Raw genomic sequence first — 15108 nt, 5'->3', positions numbered from 1 at the left:
ATCCAAAACAGAGCCCGACACGGGGCCCAAACCCATGAACCACGAGATCATGACCTGAGTGGAAGCAGACGCTCAACTGACTGAGCCACCCAGGAGCCCCTGGATCTTGGTTTTTTTATCCATTCTGATACACTATGTCTTTTGATTGGAGGATTTAGTCTATTTACATTCAGTGTTATCATTGAAAAATATGGGTTTAGAAACACTGTGTTCTCTGTAGGATACATGCTTGTAGTTGTGCCTCTGGTACCTTGAGTTCCTTGCAACATTTCGCTCATACAGTCCCCCTTAGGATCTCTTGTAGGGCTGGGTTAGTGATGATGAATGCTTTCAATTTTTGTTTATTTGGGAAAACATTTATCTCTCCTTCTATTCTGAGTGACACTCTTGCTGGATAGAGGATTCTTGGCTGCATATCTTTTCTGTTCATCACATTGAAGATTTCCTGCCATTCCTTTCTGGCCTGCCTAGTTTAGTAGATAGGTCTGTAATCACTCTGATAGGTCTCCCTTTGTATGTTAGGGCACTTTTCTCCATAGCTGCTTTCAGAATTCTCTCTCTGTCCTTATATTTTGCCAGTTTCATAGTTTCACTATGATATATCATGCAGAAGATCGATTCAAGCTATGTCTGAGGGGAGTTCTCTGTGCCACTTGGATTTCAACGTCTGTTTCCTTCCCCAGACTAGGGAAGTTCTCTGCTATAATTTGTTCAAGAATTCCTTCAGTTCCTTTCCCTCTCTCTTCCTCTTCTGGAATTCTTATGATATAGACATTGTTCCATTGATTGTATCTCTGAGCTCTTGAACTCTCCTTTCGTGTTCCTGGATCGGTTTATGTCTCTTTTTCTCAGCTTCCTCTTTTTCTATAATTGTGTCTTCTAAATCACTTATTTGCCTTTCTGCCTCTTCAGTCCATGTATTGGACACCTCCATTTTTATTATGTATCTCATTTATATCATTTTTTAATTCATTACAGCTATTTTAAGCTCCATAGTCTTTGTAGCAATAGTTTCTCTGATGTCTTCCATGCTTTTTTCAAGCCCAGCGATTAATGTTATGACTATTGTTCTAAATTCTTGTTCAGTTATTCTGCTTATATATCTTTTGAGCAGTTATATAGCTGTCATTTCTCCCTGGAATTTCTTTGGAGGAGCGTTCTTCCATTTCATCATTTTGGTTAGCTTTCTATCTCTTGTTAGTTTTTTTAATTTTTTTAATGTTTTATTTATTTCTAGGAGAGAGAGAGAGACAGCGTGAGCAGGGGAGGGTCAGAGTGAGAGGGAGTCACAGACTGAAACAGGCTCCAGGCTCTGAGCTGGCAGTCAGCACAGAGCCCGACGCGGGGCTCGAACCCACGAACCGCGAGATCATGACCTAAGTGAAAGTCGGACGCTTAACCCACCAAGCCACCCAGGCGCCCCTCTCTTGTTAGTTTTAAAAGCTTGTTATGCACTCTCCACCTGCGAGTGCTGCTGTACCAAAGAAGGCTTTTTGGCTGTCCAGGGCCTGTCCACTCAGGAAGTGTTCTTTGAATGGTGTCTCTTGGTCTCTGTTGTTGAGACCTTGGTTGTTTTATTTCCCTACTCATAGTGGGATTTGGGACCCTCCACCATGTGTACTTTGGCTTGTTTCTTGATGTAGCCCTGGAAAAGAAGACAGGCAGACAAACAAACGCACAGACAAACCCAACAAACATGGAAACCAAAAGGGAAAACAAAAAAGAAAAAAGGAAGGGACACACACACACACACACACACACACACAAAGAGGAAGGAAGGAAGAAATAATAAAAATAAAAATACATAAAAAAGAAAAGAATCCAATAGACAAAGACAGTCTAAAGCATAGAACCAGAATTCCCAGGTACAAATAAAGAGCCGGGTGTAAGCAGTTCTAATGGAAGAGCATATACAAAGAGGGAAATGATAGGGCGAGGAGGAAGCGAAATTGGAAATGAAACGAGCAGGCAGAGAGACTAAGAGGCTTAGTTCAGAGAGAAAGAAGGGAATAGAGGCGAGGCAAAAGAAATGAAGATAATGCTACTCAGAGAAACTATATAGTCTGATTGCTCCAGAGAGAGAGAAAAAAAAGTAGCAGTGGAGATGTAGAATATACATGTAGAGAATGGATTAAATGTGACCATTTAAGCAACCCAGTGCCCAGAATCAATCAGGGCAGTGTATCCATGTTAGTCTTGACCCGAGCTCTGGTATAAATAAATAAATAAATAAATAAATAAATAAATAAATTTATTTTTAAAAAGGCAGCTCTCTAGCAGGGATTGGGATGGTTTGGTGTAGGCAGGTTTTAGCTTCCAGTGTGTCCTGCGGGGGTTCTGCCTTGGTGGTTGTGGGGAGAAAAGTGGCGGCGCCCCAGTCCCTTCTCGAACCAAGCATTGCAACTCACTCTTTTGTGTCTGAACTTCCAGTGTGGTGGGAGTAGTCAAGGAGAGCCATGTTCTATATCCCAAGCCAGGCCTCGTTTCCAGGTCTTAGTCCAGGCGCCCCATTGATACTACCTGAGTCCCTCAGAGCAGTTTCAAGCCTCTTGCCTCCCCCCTGGGGATCAAGTGGAGCTAGAAGCACGAAGGCACGAAGGCATGGCTTTAGGCACCGCAGTGTCCCCTCCAGGTCGAGCTGGCAAGCGAGGAGCAATTTCTCCTGGGGTCGCCTGGGACGAGTGCGTCCTGCCTATGGTCAGGTGGACAGCAAGAAACCGGACCCCTCTGTGTCCTGCGCCAAGGTTTTTCTCTTCTCCAGCGACAGGGACAGTGTCTTGAGCAGTTTCAGCCACTCTTTCTTTTTTCCCCCTCGACTCACCGTGGTCCCCTGCAAAGGGGGATCACTCCCCTCCCCCTGTGTCTCCGGTCCTGGCCCATTTTTATCTTCCCCAGTTCACACTCACGCTATAAGGTTTTATCAGTGGACTCTGTCTCCTTTTCCTCTCAAACTCCTGGATTTGTAAAGGTTCCTATGGCTTCAGGCCTTCTCGGTTTGAGAGATGGGGGCGAGTGAAATGTACGGAGCTCCCTACTTCTCCACCATCTTGCTTCCCTCCCTTTTGTCTGTCTTGATGTGACTTTGGTTATTTTATTTCCCTACTCATAGTGATGTTTTGGACTCTCCACCATGTGTTCTTTGGTTTGCTCCTTGATGTAGCCCTGGGAAGAAAAACAGACAGATAAACAGAGAGGGAACAAAAACACTCAAATGCACAAATAAACCAAACAAACAAGAAAACCACCCAAAAAACAAAAAGACAGAGTAAAAGCATAAAACCGGATATCCCAGCTACAAATAAACAGCAGTGTGGAAACAGTGCTGATGGAAGAGCATATATAAAGAGAAATGACAGAGATGGGTAGGAAGAAAAAATGAGAGACTAAAGGCTTAATCCAGAGAGAGACAAAGGAGAATTTGGCAGGAGGTGAGGAGAAGGAAATGAAGATAATGTTACCCAGAGAAACTATATAGTCTGATTATTCCAGAGAGAGAGAAAGGAAGGTAAAGAAGGAAGTGTTAAAATACATCAAGAGGATGGATTAAATATTTCTGTTTAAGCAAACCTATAACCAGAAGAGCCAGGCCAGAGGAGGGGAGAGATAAGACTGAGAAAAGGTAGAATATAGAATAGCATGAATTGATCTAGAGTTAATAATGGCAATGCAGAAGCACTAGTCCTAGGGTAGGGCCATCTATTTCTATAGCATCTTAAGGCTCCCAGCAGCTCCCTAGCGCAGATGGGCGTCGTTTGGTGTGAGTGGGTCCTGCTGGCTGATCCCTGAGGCCCCACCTTGGTGGTTATGGGGAGAAAAATTGCGATCCCCCCAATCCCTTTTCCTCAAACCAAATGTCCCAAATCACTCCTTTGTATCTGTTCTCACTGTGCCACAGGTGCAGGCAAGGTGGGTCATCTCCTATGACCCACACCCAGCTGCGTTCCAAGCTCTCACTCCATGCGCATTAATGATGTCCCCTGAAATGTAATCCAGTGAGCCTGGCACTTCAGAGTAGGGGATCGGTTCCTTCTGATCCTGACTGGGCTCCCAGCCTGTCCCGTAGGGAAGTCCTTTGGTCCGCTGGCACAGGGGTTAGGATGGGATAGGATAGGATCCTCAGGCCGAGGGTTTTCTCTTCTCCAGATACAGTTTTGCACTTCCCCAGCCACTTTGTCTTCCCTTTGTCTCTCCACAGAAGGGGCTCCCTCCCCTCCATGCCTCTGTGTCCTGGCCTGCTTTTCCTCCCCCAGTTCGCACTCACACTATAAGGCCGTTTTCCTAGTAGACTCCGTCTCCTTTCTTCCCAGACTCTTGGAGTTCAGAGTCCTTTGGCTTCAGCCCTTTTTTTGTTTGGGTGATGCAGCGGGAAATTTTGAGCCTCCTATTTCTCCACCATTTTTTAGGTATCCCTCTTTTTTGCATGTTTATTAATAATTTTTTAATATATGGTTTTCATTAGGTTCATTATGACTTCTTCTGCATAGAGCAGTCTATATTAAGTTGATGTTCATTTCACTTTGAAACCTGTCTTTACTTCTCTTCTCTCATGTAGGTGTATGTTGTTATATTATATATCCATTTATTTTCCTAGTTCCTTGACTCATTTTTTTTTTACTGAAAAAAATCATTTTGAGTACCTGTGATTCCTAACTTTATACTGTCATCTTTGGTCTTTATTGCCCACTCAAAGTGTCCCCTTTAATATTTCTTTCAGGGCTAGTTTAGTGGTCATGGAGTCCTTTAGTTGTTGTTTGCCTGGGAAATTCTTTTTCTCTTCTTCTATTCTGAATGATTTCCTTGTTGGATACAATATTCAGGGATGCATATTTCCCCCATTCAGTCCATTGAATACATCATGCCTCACCATTTGAACTTATAATGTTTCTGTTTAAAAATATCCTATTATCCTTATTGATTTTTCTTTGTAATTTACTGTCTTTCATTTGCTGCTTTAAAAAATTTTTGTTTAACATTATAACTTGAAATTTAAATTACAGCATATTTTGGTGTTGGCCTTCTTTTGTTGATTTTGATAGGAATTTTCTGTGCCTCCTGGATCTGGCTGTCTGTTTCCTTTCCCAGATTAAGGAAGTTTTCAGCTATTATATCTTACAATAAATTTTCTTCCTCCTTTTCTCTTTCTTCTAATGTTTAAAATATTTTAAGTTTATTTTTTAATGAGGGAGAAAGAGAGAGAATGATCAGGGGAGGGGCAGAGAAGGAGGGAGAGGGAGAGAGAGAGGGGGAGAGAGAGAGAGAGAGAGAGAGAGAGAGAGAGAGAGAGAGAGAGAATCCCAAACAGGCTCCACAGTCAGTGCAGAGCCTGACGTGGAGCTTAAGCTCACAAACCACAAGATTATGACCTTAGCCAAACCAAGAGCCAGACACTTAACTGCCTGAGCAACCCAGGCTCCCCTCTCTCCTCTCCAATGGGACTCCTACAATACAAAAGTTTTTATGTTAGATAGAGCCGCTGAAATCCTTAAGTCTATTCTGATTTTAGGTAGTTCTTTTTTCTCTCTTTTGTTCAGTTTGATTACTTTCCGTTACTCTATCTTCTATGGCACTAATTCATCCCTCTGATTCTTTCATCCTGCTCTTCATTCCATCTAGTGTTTCTCATTTCATTTATTGTGCCCTTTATGTCTGCTATGTTATTCCTCAGCTCTGTGCCAAACGTTACTCCTATGTCTTCCACTCTTTTTCTCAAGTAGAGTGAGTATCCTTATGATCATTACCTTAAATTCTCCATCAGCATGTTACTGATATCAGTTTTGCTCAAGTCTCTGTCTGTGGCTTTGTCCTATTCTTTAATTTGTAATTAATATTTCTATCTCTTCATTTTGTCTGCCTCTCTGTGTCTGTTTATGTGTGTTATAAAAGTCAGCTATGCTTTCTGCTCTTGAAAGTAGTGACTTTTTGAAGAGTTCCTGTAGTACCCTACAGTGCAATATCCCTTATTCACTAGAACATGGAACTTCAGGAGAGTATCCTATGTGTGTTGCTTACACCTTGTTTTTGTGTCTGAATCACTGTTCCTTTTACTGCAATTGTCTACTCTGAGTCTCTCTTTCTTGTGGACTCTGCTTGTTCTTTGTGGCATTAACAAAGACATATACAAGATACCTTTGATGGGGTGTGTGCACCAGGGAAATTGGGAGTGGGGCAGCCCCTTTAGAAAAATTTGTATTAGGTCACTAGTCCTATGCCAGATCCCCTGAAGTGTTGGAGTGACTCCAGGCTGCTGGCTGTGCAAAGCTGGGCATAGCACACCTCATGGTGATGGCTGGGCCTGGCTTAGGCAGGCACACAATGTTTGGTATAGGCATGCTACTGGGGAGGCAGGATGTGTGGATGTTTCATAGCAGAAACTGTGCACTTCATGGCAGGACATGGCACCCACAAATGGCTGGGCTCTTTGTGGAACCTGGATGCAGAACACAATGGCAGCCATGTACCTGGGAGCTGGGCAGCACACATGTTAGGCTTCAACAAAATTTTCCTTGAACTATGCCTGAGTCTAGCAGGCTTAGAGTGAGAAAGTCCTCAGGTGAACTCGTGGTCATGACACACTGTTACCAGGTTATTTAGCAAGTGTTTGTACATCCCTGCCTCCACAAGACTGCTCTTTGCTTTTGCTGGAGAACAGTGGAGGAAAATGGTACCTGCTACCTCCTTCATTTTGGAGAAGGTCCCCAACAAGCTCCAGAAGTAGTGTGAAAAGAACATTCTCCTGTTTGTCCCTTACATTGTGTAAGCTGCTGTTTGTATGTTACCCTCTCCACATAGGCTTCTGTGTCATAAGGGGTGATGATCCAGCAATCACTTGTCATTTCCTGCTTGTGCGGTGCTGGTCAGCTGTCTTTTAAAGCCTCAGGCACCAAGATACACTGGTTTTACAGTCACAATATTCACCCCCTCTGGTTTTCAAAGTCAAGCATTATGGGGATCAGTCTTCCCCATGTGAGCTTCCTCATAGGAAGTCCCATTGTCTGATCTTTCCATGAGTGCAGCTTCCTTCCACATGTGGATGGCCTCCCTCTGCCTTCATCACTTATCAGAAGTAACTTATTTTATATATTTAGTTTTGGGTTTTGTTTTCCAGGTGTTGGACGATACTCTGGCTTGTTTTCTTGGATGTAGATTATATCTAGTTGTAAACATGGGATGAGGTGAAGTCCGGGTACTCCTACTTTGCCATCTTCCTGAGCTCCTCCTCAAGTAAAAGTCAAACAAGTCTTCATTTTTATCCATTCATTCACACTCTGTATTTGATTGTAGCATTTAGTCCATTTACATTCAAAATAATTATTGATAGGTAAGTACTTATATCCATTTTGTTGTTTTTATGGTTTTGTTTTATTTTTTGTTTTGTAGTTCTCCATTCTTATTTTCTTCTCTTTCTCTCTTACCTTGTGGTTTCATGTATTTCTTTCGTGCTCTGCTTGGATTCTTTTCTCTTTATCTATTTTTGCATACCTACTACAGGTTTTTGATTTGTGGTTATCATTAGGTTTTTATATAACATCTTATATGTATAGCAATCTATAGTATGTTAGAGGTTGTTTGAGTCTGAACCCATTCTAAACAAACTACATTAGAAAACATTTATTTAAATTCAAGTTAGTAACCATACTAAGTAGTACTGATTTCAGGAGTAGAACCCAATGATTCATCACTTACATATGACACCTAGTGCTCCTCCTAACAAGTGTCTTCCTTAATGCCCATCACCCACTTAGCCCATCCCTCCACACACTTCCCCTCCTGTAAACCCTGTTTGTTCTCTGTATTTAAGAGTCTCTTACGATTTGTCTCCTCTCTGTTTTTGGCTTATTTTTCCTTCTCTTCCTTTATGTTCATCTGTTGTGTTTTTTAAATTACACATGTGAGTGAAATCATATGATATTTGTTTTCTGTGACTTATTTCACTTAGCAAAATACACTCTAGTCCCTATCACACTGTGGCAAATGGTAAGATTTCATTCTTTTTGATTGCTGAGTAGTATTCCATACATATATACCATCTCTTCTTTATTCATTCATTAATTTATGGGCATTTGGGCTCTTTCCATACCAAAACTTTGTCTATTGTTTACAGCACTACTATAAATATTGGGACGCATGGGTCCCTTTGAAACAGCATTTTTGTATCCTTTGGATAAATACCTGGTAGTGCAATTGCTGGGCCACAGGGTAGTTCTATTTTTATTTTTCTTGAGGAACCTTCATGCTGTTCTCCAGAGTGACCACACCAGTTTCCATTCCCACCAATAATGCTAAAGAGTTCCCCATTCTCTGCATCCTCGCCAACATCTGTTATTCTCTGAGCTGTTAATTGTAGTCATTCTGACAAGTGGGAGATGGTATCTCATTGTTGTTTTGATTTGTACTTCTCTGATGATGAATAATATTGAGCATCGTCTTATGTGTCTGTTAGCCATCTGGAAGTCTTCTTTGGAAAAGTGTCTATTCATGTCTTCTGCCCATTTCTTCACTGAATTATTTGTGTTTTTGGGTGTGGAAATTGATAAGTTCTTTATAGATTTTGGATACTAACCTTTTAAGGATATGCCATTTGAAAATATCTTCTCCCATTCAATCAGTTGTCTTTTAGTTTTGTTTATTGTTTCCTTCGATGTGCAGAACACTTTTATCTTGATGAAGTCCCAACAGTTTATTTTTATTTCTTTTTCACTTGCTTCTGGGGACGTGTAAGAAGTAGCTGTGGCCAAGGTCAAAGTGGTTGCTGACTGTTTTCTCCTGTAGGATTTAATGATTTCCTGTCTCACACTTCTGTCTTTCATCCATTTTGAATTTATTGTGGTGTATGGTGTTAGAAGGTGGTCTAACTTCATTCTTCTGCATGTCACTGTCCAATTTTCCCAGCACCATTAACTGAAGAGACTGTCACTTTTCCATTACATACTCTTTCCTGCTTAGTTGAAGATTAGTTGGCCATGCAATTGTGGGTCTATTTCTGGGTTCTGTATTCTGTTCCATTGATCTATATGTCTGTTTTTGTGCCAGGGCCATACTTTCATGATGATTACAGCTTTGTAACACAGCTTAAAATCTAGAATTGTGATGCCTCCAGCTTTGGTTTCCTTTTTAACATTACTATGGCTGTTTGTGGTCTTTTCTGGTTCCATACAAATTTTAGAGAATGATGATAGGGATTGCCCTGAAAGTGTAAATTGATGAAGTAAGGTAGACATTTTAACAATATTTGTTCTTACAGTCCATGAGCATGGAGTGTTTTTTTTTTTCCCTTCATTTCTTTATGTCTTCCTCAACTTCTTTGATAAGTTTTCTCTAGTTTTCAGCATACAGATCTTTTACCTCCTTGATTAGGTTTATTCCTAGACAGGTATTTTATGGGTTTTGGTGCAATTGGAAATGGAATTGATTCCCTGAGATCTTTTTCTGTTGCTTTATGATTGATGTATATAAATTTAACCGATTTCTGCACATTGAATTTAAATCCTGTGAATTTGCAGAATTCATATATTAGTTCTAGAGGTTTTTAGTGGAGTATTTTGGGTATTCTATGTAGAGAATAATGTTATCTGTGAAGAGTGAAGGTTTGACTTCTACTTTACCAGTTTATATGTCTTTTATCTGATTTTGTTTTCTGATTGCTGAGGCTAGGACTTCATAATACCATTTTTAATAACAGTGGCAAGTGCAGGCAGCCCTGTCATGTTCCTGACTTTAGGAGAAAAAGCTCTCAGTGTTTCCGCATTTAGGATGATGATTAGTGGGTTTTTCATATGTGGCTTTTATGACATGTAGGTGTGTTCCTTCTATGTCTATTTTTAACAGTTTTTTTTATCAATAAATGAAGCTATATTTTGTCAAATTATTTTTCTACATCTATTGAAGAATCATATGGTTCTTATCCTTTGTTTTTTTAACAAAATGTTTAATGTTTTATTTATTTCAGAGAGAGAGAGAGAGACAGCGTGAGCAGAAGAGGGTCAGAGAGAGGAGATACAGAAGCTGAAGCAGGCCCCAGTCTCTGAGCTAGCCATCAGCACAGAGCCCGATGCGGGGCTTGAACCCACGAACGGTGTGATCATGACCTGAGCCGAAGTCAAGTGCTTAACCAACTGAGCCACCCAGGTGTCCCTATCTTTTCTTTTATTAATGTAGTGTATCACATTGATTGATTTGTGAAAAATGAACTAGCCCTGCTCAGGAATAAATCCCACTAGATCAGGGTGAATAAATCTTTTAATGTAATGTTGAAGTGGATTTGCTAGTATTTTGAGAATTTTTGCACCCATGTTCACCATGGATGTTGGCCTGTTATTCTCCCTTTTAGCATTACCTTTGTTGGGTTTTAGAATCAAAATAATGCTGGCCTAGTAGAATGAGTTTGGAAGTTTTCCTTCTATTTCTATGTCTTGGAACAGTTAGAGAAAAATAAGTATTTACTCGTCTTTAAATTTCTGGTAGAATTACCCTGGAAAGCTCTCAGGCCCTGGACTCTTGTTTGTTGGAAGATTTTTGATTACTGATTCAACTTATTTGCTGGCTATGGGTCTGTGAAGTTTTTCTATTTCTTCTTGTTGAGTTTTGGTAGTGTGTGAGTGTCTAGGAATTTGTCCATTTCTTCCAGATTACCCAGTTGGTTGGCATATAATTTTTCATAGTATTCTCTTATAGTTGATTGTATTTCTGTGGTGTTAGTTGTGATGTCTCCTCTTTCATTCATGATTTTATCAGTTTGGTCCTCTTCTCTTTTCAAGTTTATCTATTTTGTTTATTCCTTCAAAACGCAGTTTTTAATTGCATTGTACCATTCTACTTTATTTTTGCTTCCTTATCATTTATCTCTGCTGTAATTTTTATTATTTACCTACTTCTACTGACTTTGGCTTTATTTGCTACTCCTTTTTAGCTCCTTTGGGTGTAAGGTTAGGTTGTATTTCGAGAACTTTCTTGCTTCTTGAGATAGGCCTGAATTGCAATGCACTTTTAGAAATGCCTTTGCTGCAATCTTGAGGGTTTGAAATGTCATATTTTCATTTCCATTTCCTCCCATGTGTTTTTTTTTTATTTCTTCTTAAGTTTTCTGCATTCACTCATTAGTAGGTTGCTCTTTAACCTTCATGTATTCGAAGGCTTCTAAATTTTTCCTTGGTTGATTTCAAGTTTCACAGCATTGTGATCTAATAATATGCATGGTTTTATCTCAATTTTTTGTACCTGTTGAGGGCTGATTTGTGACCCAGTATGTGATCGATTCTGGAGAATTTTCCATGTACACTCAAGAAGAATGTGTATTCTCCTGCTTTAGGATGAAATGTTCTTAATATATCTGTTAAGTACATCTGGTCCAGTGTGTCATTTAAACCCATTTTTTCCCTGTTGATTTTCTGCTTAGTTGATCTGTCCATTGCTCTAAGAGGGATATTAAAGTCACCTATTATAATGGTTTTGTTATAAGTGATTTTCTTTATGTTTGTGATTAATTGATATATTTCGGTGCTTTCAAGATGAGGGCATACATATTTTCAGTTATTAGATCTTGATGGATATAACCTTAATTATGATAAAATGCCCTTCTTCATCTCCTGTTATAATCTTTATTTTAAAATTTAGTTTTTCTGATATATATATATATCTGATATACATATATCATATATATATATGTATGTATGTATCTGAGATATATATATGCTACTTCAGCTTTCTTTTGACCTACATTAGAATGATAGATGGTTCTCTATCCCCTCATTTTATTTTTTTTGTTTATTTTTAATGTTTATTTATTTTTGAGAGTCAGACAGACAGAGCATGAGCATAGGGAGAGGCAGAGAGAGAGGGAGACAAAGAATCTGAAACAGGCTCCAGGCGCTGAGCTGTCAGCACCGATCCCAACATGGGGCTCAAACCCACGAACTGTGAGATCATGACCTGAGCCGAAGTCAGACGCCCAACCTACTGAGCCAAACAGTTGTCCCTTCCATCCCCACATTTCAATCTGCAGGTGTCTTTGGTCTAAAATGAGTCTCTTAAGAGGCACCTGGGTGTCTCGGTCAGTTAAGTGCCCAACTTTGGCTCAGGTCATGATCTTGCACTTCATACTTTAGAGCCCCACATCAGGCTCTGTGCTGACAATTCAGAGCCTGGGGCCTGCTTCATATCCTGTCTCCCTCTCTCTCTTTCTCTCTCTCTCTGCCCCTCCCCTACTCACACTCTGTCTCTCTCTCTCTTTCTCAAAAATAAATATCTAAAAACTGATAAATGAGACTCTTGAAGGCAGGCTATTGATGGATGGGAAGATCTTGTTTTTGTTTTTTTAATCCACTCTGATGCCTTATGTCTTTTGATTGGAACATTCAGTCCACTTACATTCAGAGTGATTATTGGAAGATATGAATTTACTGTCATCGTATTATCTGTAGATTCACTGTTTCTGGTGATTTTCTCTGACCCTTTGTAGTCTTTGCTGCTTTCCATTCAAAGCATCCCATTAAAATTTCTTGTAGGGCTGGTTTAGTGGTCATGAACTCCTTTAGCTTTCGTTTCTCTGGGGAAGTCTTTTACTTCTCCTTCTATTCTGAATGACAGCCTTGTTGGATAAATGACTTTTGAATGCATATTTTTCCTATTCAGCACATTGAGTATTTCACTCCCTTCTCACCTGCCAAGTTCCAGTGGACATGTCTGTTACTAACCTTATGTGTCTACCCTTGTAGATTAAGGACCTTTTGTCCCCACCTGCTTTCAAAATTCCCTCTTTATCTTTGTATTTTACAAGTTTCACTATCATATGTCATGATGTTTACCTATTTTGTTAATTTTGAAGAGAGTTCTCTGTGCCTCTTCGAGTTGGATATATGTTTCCTTCCCCAGATTAGGGAAACTCTCAGCTATAATTTGTTCAAATAAACCTTCTGCCCCTTTCTCTCACTCTTCTTCTGGGACACCTATGATATGGATATTGTTTGTTTCATGGAATCACTTAGTTTTCTAAGTCTCCGTTTGTGATACAGTGATTTATTTTCCCTACCATTTTCAATTTCATTATTTTTTCCATAATTTTATCTTCTATTTCACCTATTCTCTCCTCTGCCTCTTCAATCCTGTTGTCACTCTATCTAGTTTATTTTGCATCTCAGTTGTATCATTTAAATTTTTTTAAATATTTTTATTTATTTCTGAGAGAGAGAGTGAGAGAGGCAGTGTGAGCAGGGGAGCAGCAGAGAGAGAGGAATACACAGAATCCAAAGCAGGCCCTGGGCTCTGATCTGGCTGTCAGCACAGAGCCTGATGCGGGGCTCAAACTCATGAACCGTGAGATCATGACCTGAGCCGAAGTCAGAGGCTCAACCGACTGAGCCACTCAGGCGCCGCTCATTTTTTTTTTTTATCCTGACTAGTTTTAGGTCTTTGATCTCTGCAGCCACTGTTTCTCCGGTGTCTTCTGTTTTTTTTTTTTTTTTTCCAAGTCCAGCTAGTAGTCTTTTGCTGTTGTTCTAAATTCTCATTTAGATATATTGTTTACATTTATTTTGAGCAAGTATCTGGCTGTAATTTATTTTTGGCCTTTATTTCGGGGATAATTCCTCTGTCTTGTCATTTTGGCTAAGTTTCTGTCTTTTGAATGTTTTAAAAGTTTGCTATGTTTCCTACACCTGAGAGTGCTTCTGTATTAAAAAGGGATCATACACTGTCCAGGGCCTGGCACTTCAGGAAGTGTTTCTGTTGTATGCAGTGCACACTCTGTTCTTTCCCACTGGTCAGTCCTCTGCAGATCTCCTTCTTGCTTGCAGTGGTGGAGTGTTTGGACCTTTAACTAGGTGTGCTTTAATTTGTTTGTTGAAGTGACTCTGGATAAAAGGAAAACGGGACATGGGGTAATCCTGATCCCATAAAAAGAGAGATGGAAAGGAAACAAAAGAATACCAAACAGAATCATGAAACTATAAGGTTGTTTCCAAAGAAAAGAAAGTAGGAAAACAAGTAGGGGAGTCAGAAGCGAAAAGAAAGTGAAAAAAAGAATAAAAAACCTTATTCAAAAAGAAAACGAAAAAAGGATAAAATGAAATTGCAAAGCAAATCATAACCATGAGTCTCTTTCCACTATGAAAAAAAAAGAATTTGGGTTAAAAAAGAAGGAAAAATTACTTATCTGTTGGTGCCAGTGGGAGAGAGGTAGCTATGCTGGTCTGGGAACCAGGCCAGCTGTATAGTTTCAGAGTTGCTCTTGCCCCAGTAAATAAACAGTTGCCAGTCACAGAGTGGCAGAGTTTGGTGTAAGCGAGTCTTGCCTCCCTGGGAGCCAGTGGGCTGCTCTCTCGGGTCTCATTGTGTTGGTGTTGTGAGGAAAAATGACATCACCCAGGTCTCTCATCCCAGACTGAGGGTCTCAACCCCAGTTGTTCAGGCAGCGCTCACATTATAAAGAGGGTCGTCAGGTCGCCCTGCACCACAACTATCATGTGCATTCTCCTTGGTGCACACAGCTAGGATTCAAAACCTGAGGTCTTAAAGGACCCAGCACTTGGAATGCTGCTGGGATTCAAAACTCACTCTTAAACGAGCAGGCATGGTGCAGTTCTGTTCCCCTCTTCTGCAGTAGAGCCTCTCCACCCTGCAGATGAAAGGTCTCTTTGACTGGCACTTGAAGGGCATTTTTGTTTCTTTGGGGAGGCAGTAAATCGTCTTCCCAAAATATTCCAGAAAGGGGATTGTTCGCTCCCAGTGTGTCTCAGTGATCACTACATCTTGCTATGCTGTGTCCTCCTCCTCCTCCTCCTCCTCCTCCTCCTCCTCCTCCTTCTTCTTCTTCCTCTTCCTCTTCCTCTTCCTCTTCTTCTTCTTCCTCTTCTTCCTCTTCTTCTTCTTCTTCTTCTTCTTCTTCTTCTTCTTCTTCTCCCGCTTCTCCTCCTCCTTCCTTCTCCCACTTCTCCCCCTTATTTCCCTCCCTCCCTTCCTCCTCCTCCAACTCCTCCTCCTCTACTCCTCTTCCTTCTTCATGCTTCCTCCTTCTAATGCGTCTGCTTCTTTTTCTTATTGCTATTCAGCTTGGTTGCTCTTTATTTCCCTGTATTACAGCTCATTGATCCATTCTGCCTCCTTTAATCTGCTTTT

At 40.4% G+C, this 15108-nt stretch overlaps 1 pseudogene; it reads left to right on the top strand.

Annotated features, from left to right (window-relative positions):
* The first annotated feature begins 2601 nt into the window (after positions 1–2601).
* The window catches only part of LOC120224412, a 103804-nt pseudogene continuing 91297 nt past the window's right edge, over positions 2602–15108 (top strand).

This window comes from Hyaena hyaena, unplaced genomic scaffold (assembly GCF_003009895.1).
Source record: "Hyaena hyaena isolate Hyena2069 unplaced genomic scaffold, ASM300989v1 scaffold_1194, whole genome shotgun sequence".
NCBI classification, from domain to species: domain Eukaryota; kingdom Metazoa; phylum Chordata; class Mammalia; order Carnivora; family Hyaenidae; genus Hyaena; species Hyaena hyaena.
The sequence above is the reverse complement of the archived record's forward strand: the minus strand, read 5'-3'. Positions and strand labels throughout refer to the sequence as shown.